Source organism: Sciurus vulgaris (assembly GCF_902686455.1).
Source record: "Sciurus vulgaris genome assembly, chromosome: 6".
NCBI classification, from domain to species: Eukaryota; Metazoa; Chordata; class Mammalia; order Rodentia; family Sciuridae; genus Sciurus; species Sciurus vulgaris.
In genome coordinates, this window is record NC_136466.1 from 98765164 (window position 1) to 98771223 (window position 6060).

The 6060-nt window shown below is 33.3% G+C and overlaps 1 pseudogene across 1 annotated transcript; it reads right to left on the reverse strand.

Moving 5' to 3' along the window:
- Positions 1–579: 579 nt before the first annotated feature.
- Positions 580–5243, reverse strand: LOC306663838 (ras GTPase-activating protein 1-like; annotated as a pseudogene). Its single transcript, XR_013766682.1, has 3 exons — positions 4319–5243; positions 2021–2155; positions 580–665 (listed from the first exon to the last, which is right to left on the reverse strand). The product of XR_013766682.1 is annotated as a ras GTPase-activating protein 1-like (transcript).
- Between the last annotated feature and the right edge of the window lie 817 nt (positions 5244–6060).

Genomic DNA, 6060 nt, shown 5'->3' on the forward strand with positions numbered 1-6060 from the left:
CCAGAAAGAGAAATAGCACAGTATTTTTAAAAAGTAATACAGCAAAGATTGTTCCTATTGTAATGGCAAACTCTGGAAACTGTAAAATATAAATGAAGTTCATTGAACAGTCAAATGTCGATATTCCTAAACAGGAAGGGAATTACAGGAAGAACAGTCTGCGTCCAGTTATAGCGCAATTGTAATAGAGAATGCTTTTTCCTCGTCAGTTGTTTTCAGTTCTTTTTTCCGAGAGACAGCAAAACTTTGGCAATTGGTGTATTGAAAACATATTTTCAAAGTTCAAGAGTAGAGGTCATAGCAATTTTTTTGTGAAAGGTGGTCCGTACACCAAGGCTCAGAATTTGGTAAAGAGTCCGATGTGGAGAAAGTGCAATATTTCTGCACAGATAGACTTACAAAATGGCTGGCACAGTATTTACCAACAGAATCTTGGGTTTTGTTGCATAGCTCACACATCACTGGAATGTGGAAAGGTGTGCTATTTTTTTGGCAAGAGCAAAGAGACAATTATACTGATGGTGAATTACCATGTTGGGCATGCTGAATCCAATGCAGATCATCGAGGGCAAAGGCTGGCTACCTGACATCATTGGTTTTTTGTATACTGGTTTTGTTTTTGTTGAAGCAATTCTGTTTATAGCCAGAAGCTTTTTCAGTACATGCTAGATAGAAGGAAACAGTGTAAAATATTTAGTAAATAAATGAAAGCTTGGTCTGAATTCAAGTTGGGAATCTGGATTTGAAAAGAGCTACATCAAAGAAAAGGAGTTCAAAAAACAGATTCATTAGTAATCTAATTATTCAGGAACATGACTGAGTATCTTTAGTTATATAACCAAGATAAAAGAATAACAGCAAAATGCATTTGTGTTTTGTTTGTCTCCTATCTTGCCAGGACAATCTCTGATATAGATCATCTTATCACAATACAGATTTGTCATTAAAAACCTAAAGTTAAGGGGCTGGGGTTATGGCTCAGTCGTAGAGCACCTGCCTAGTACATGTCAGGCACTGGGTTTGATTACTCAGCACCACATTAAAGAAATAAGTAAATAAGATAATTATGTCCAGCTACCAAAAAAAAAAAAAAAAAAAAAAGCCTAAAGTTAAGTTAAAAAAATTCTAAAGTAGAGTTCTAATGAGGGAGACTGTAAAACTGTTATCTAAAATTGGAATAAAGAAAATCTTGAGGATTCTCAAATCTCAGGTTGAAGAAGACCTGAAACTAAACTCATTTCTTGAATTTCTTTTGCAAAATCCCAGATGATTATCCAGTATAATGATAACGTTCACTATCTCCTGAAACCATGGAAGAAAGGAGTCAGACATATGTAGTATGTACCTTGATAAAACTGCCCCCACTTAACTCCTGAAAGTAGCCCTTATCTCAGGCCATTCAGAACATAATTCATTTTGTTCTCTTCTTCAAGATAAAGAGGAACTGGAATTTGAAAGGACTTATTTGAGTAGTATTCCAATCTGTATCTGTTGATTCTACTAATATCAACTAGTATTTCTTAAAGTGTGAGCTATGATCCACTAGCATTTAAATCCTTATTAGAAATGCAGTTTCCAAGGCCACTCCAAAATCAGATGGAATTTGAAAACATAATCTTTCAAACTACCCCAATAATTCTCATGTGTTTCATAATTTGAGAATCACTTTGGCTGTGTACTCTGTGAAAGACAGAAACTGAAATAAAAATTCTAAAAAACACTTATCAACTCACTTGCCATTTTCACAGACATTTGAAAGTGTATGAACACAATCATTTTCTAGTAGAGTTAAAAATTTAAACTTGAACAAGATTGATGTTTGGCAGTATCAAAAGTGCATCATCTTAGTCTGGGCCCTTCTTTGCTATTTTTGGATTATGATTCAGATTCTTAAAAATTCAATATAACTCTTAAAATGTTGATCAGAATTAGGCTATTGACTGCATCTCACAGTCTTAGGCTGCTACTTGGCTTAAGCGTTAAAAAACATCGTTATTAATGGTGACTGGCAAAAACCTACCTGTTGTGCACCACGCTCATTACTGAGTGTTCTCAGTTCATCTGAATGAGCCACACAAATCTCATGCAGTGCTGCTAAATCACGGGACAGGTCAGTTCTAGAATGCTCTGTAGTGTCCGGAAGTTCAGGTACATTCTTTAAGGGAATCATAAAACTGCATTTAGAAATACAAATCTTTATGATTTCTTCTGCAATATTCTTAACTGGGTACAGTAGACAGAATTTTTAACATAATAACCTCTTAAAATTTAATATATTTAAATGTCAAAAGTTTTAGAATTGTAAGGGCTCTTATTGAAATAATCAGCATTAGAAGTTCTGATAAAAATGTGGATTTTCTAACTTCTGTATTCACACGAAAGCCAGGATTCAGTTTCTTCCACAGCATAGCAGAACATGGCACAACAGTGTTAATCTAAAACAATGGGTTTCCTACAAGTTAGCTGCATAGCTGTAAATAGTTTTTTTTTTTTTTTTAATCTAGAACATATGCTAGATAAGAGTATAGGTATTAGCTGCTAATCTGGTAAATGCATTTTATGAAATTACAGCAGTTTGTCCAAATTGATCAATATATATGTAGGAACTAAATTATAGTACAAAAATCTTGTCAGTTTTGTAATTGGAGAATATGCTCAAAACAGTTGCTAATGTGTCCAGATAATCTTGTTAATTATGGTATCTTTAAGGTTCATGAAATAATTTGGTCATTATAATAAGTTTATAGAACTTTTCTATTAGCACTAAATGCCAATATTATTTCAAACCTTGAAATAAAATTTAACATGGGCTTGGATTATCAGTAGCCTTATATAAATCCATCTACCTCTTTAGTGATAGTATTTGCTATACATTCTTAAAAATTAGAAAATAGTTTTTCATGGTATAGAAATACAATTAAGCAGAACAACATTCTTACTGACTTACTGATTTACTCATTCAGTGACTTAAAGGATTATAGACATGTACAGCTTAGTAAAAGAAAAAAATGTAAACCAGTCATAGCAACAGTTACATATCATAAATATGCAGGGGAAAACTGAGGAAGCAGAATAGTAAGAGATAATGTTTTAGGAATTTGAATTATGCAGATAAATTTGAATGATTCAGGTACTGAAGGAATAAAAGAGAATGAGGAAACTGGAGGGATATCAAAATATTGCCAGATATGCAGCCTACCTAGAAGAGTGATAGAAAAGATGGACTATAGATACTTATGATTATGGAAAATAAATGGAATCCAAACCATGAATCTAAAAACCTAGAAATATGGCTTAGTCAGCCTTAAACATTGGGCATACATTTCCCAAACAGCTCCTTAAAAACAAACAAAAAACCTTTTTCTCTAATCACTGACCAACTATATTTCTTGGTAGTTCTATCTCCAGATTTGCTCAGGAGTTCACAAATAGAATTTATCATTCACCCTTTTATTTCTCATTTCCTTATAATATAGAGCTATGTCTATACACACACACACACACACGCTGGGGATTGAACCTAGGGCCTGTGCTTTCTCACTAGTTTTTATACCTGACTTGCAAACTAGGAACCCACAGACAGTTCTGATTTGTTTGCCTTGGTGGTATGGTTGCTACTTAAATTTTTAGCTGAATCTGAATGCATCAAAGCAAAACATGGGTGCCTTAGACTCCTTCCTAGCGTTCCTTAAGGTCATACATTTGGCTCAGTTCACACATAGATAGATGCTATGCTTCTAGTTTCTGTACATAAACTGAAATACTAGCACTGACTTTAAAACTGATTCAGTCTGAAAAATCTATGTAATCCAGAAAATTTAACTTTACTAAGAAATGCAGGGTCTTAGAAGTTATAACTATAATCCCCATTTTAATTTTATAATCAAGTTTTATTATATATAAAGGCCAGCATGAGGCATAGGTAGAAACACTGATTGAAGCAAAACACCAAATCCACATTTTACTCCTAGAAAAGCCACAGGAACACTCATTCTCTAGTCTGTTTACTTATTTAACCTGGTCAGAACTGTGGGTTATCCATCTTGTTTCAAAAAAAGCTAAAAAGACAAATATCACAGTTACTAATATGGAATAGCTAAGAGGATAATGAACAGCAAGACAGAAACTAAAATATTACACAGGTAGGTAAAAAGCCATAATAGAGTATGCTTAGCATAAACCATGTAATGCAATTTAGTCTTTATAACGTATACAAAAATGAAATCTGTTTAACTTATATTAGGATACAAAATCTTCCTAAAGATTGTTGAATTAATTGATTGTTGTGACTCAAAGTACTTGAAAACTATATACATACCCCAAGTTCATCTAAAAACATGATCATTCGATGTTTGTTGCTTTTGATGAATGGATTGACACCCTCCATATAAGGCTCCTAAAAAAATTAAAAGGAAAAATTTACCATATGCATCAGAAACAAACAACTGAATGAAAAACTATACATGAAGCAAGAATTCTTAGAAATCTAATGTCCGTAAGTAGCAGTTTATAGGAATTAATCACATGATATAAACTGTTATACTAAGGGAATCTGAGGTATTTTTAATGAAAGAATGAGAAGTTCTGGACCAAAACACAAATCATAACGTTAGCCTAGTAGATTCAAATTTACTGATGTACATTAAAAAGTAATTACTGAAAAATCATCTAGATCTTAGAACCAGCAGCAATTCTAAGAAATTTATAAAATACAGTGTAACATTCCATAATATTAAAATATATGATTTGTAAACTGTCTCAGGATTCAGATAAGTTCAAAGGTTAAATCGTGCATATAAACTCCTTTTCAAACTAAAATCCAATACTTTAAAATATGCGATAAAACATGAATTAATATTAATACATCTTAAAATGAACAAGAAATTCAGTGAGACCTCAATAGGCGACTCCCAAGGTATAGACATGAAAGAATAAGAGTAATGAAATGAGACACAAAGTAACTTTATGCCTATTAAATGGGGAAAAAATGAAAATACCTGCTGAGCAAGGTTGTGGGGAGCAAAAACATCTGAGGGCAAAAGGTGTTTTGGGGTATCTTACATAGCAAAAGCTATAGCATATTTATTTCAATTTGTAATCCTCCTTCAAAGTTCAGGAAATAAGTGGACAAGCTTGAAAGAAGTATATAAAAGGATACTTGTTATAGCAGTAACAGTGACAAGTAACCATTTAAATATCCAAAAGTGATTTACTTCCATGTATGGAAAGAAGTTTGTCAAATATTAAGGAAGTAAGAAGTAGAAGAGGTCATCAAAAGCCTACCAACAAAGAAAAGTCCAGGACCAGATGGGTTCTCAGCCGAGTTCTACAAAATCTTTAAAGAAGAGCTCATTCCAATACTTCTCAAAGTATTCCATGAAATAGAAGAGGAGGGTACCCTCCCAAACTCATTCTATGAAACCAGTATTACCCTGATACCCAAGCCAGACAGAGACAAATCGAGGAAAGAAAATTTCAGACCGATATCATTAATGAACATTGACACAAAAATTTTCAATAAAATTTTAGCAAATCGCATACAAAAATATATTAAAAAGATAGTGCACCACGATCAAGTGGGTTTTATCCCAGGGATGCAAGGTTGGTTCAACATCCGGAAATCAATAAATGTCATTCACCATATCAATAGACTTAAAGTCAAGAATCACATGATTATTTCAATAGATGCAGAAAAAGCATTTGATAAAAAAAACACCCCTTCATGCTCAAAACACTAGAAAAAATAGGGATAGTGGGAACATTCCTTAACATTGTAAAGGCCATCTATGCTAAGCCCATGGCTAATATCATTCTAAACGGTGAAAAACTGAAAGCATTCCCCCTAAAAACTGGAACAAGGCAGGGATGCCCTCTTTCACCACTCCTATTCAATATCGTTCTTGAGACTCTAGCCAGAGCAATTAGACAGACCAAGGAAATTAAAGGAATACGAATAGGAAAAGAAGAACTCAAACTATCCCTATTTGCGGATGATATGATTATATACTTAGAGGAACCAGGAAATTCCACCAGAAAACTGTTAGAACTCATAAGTGAATT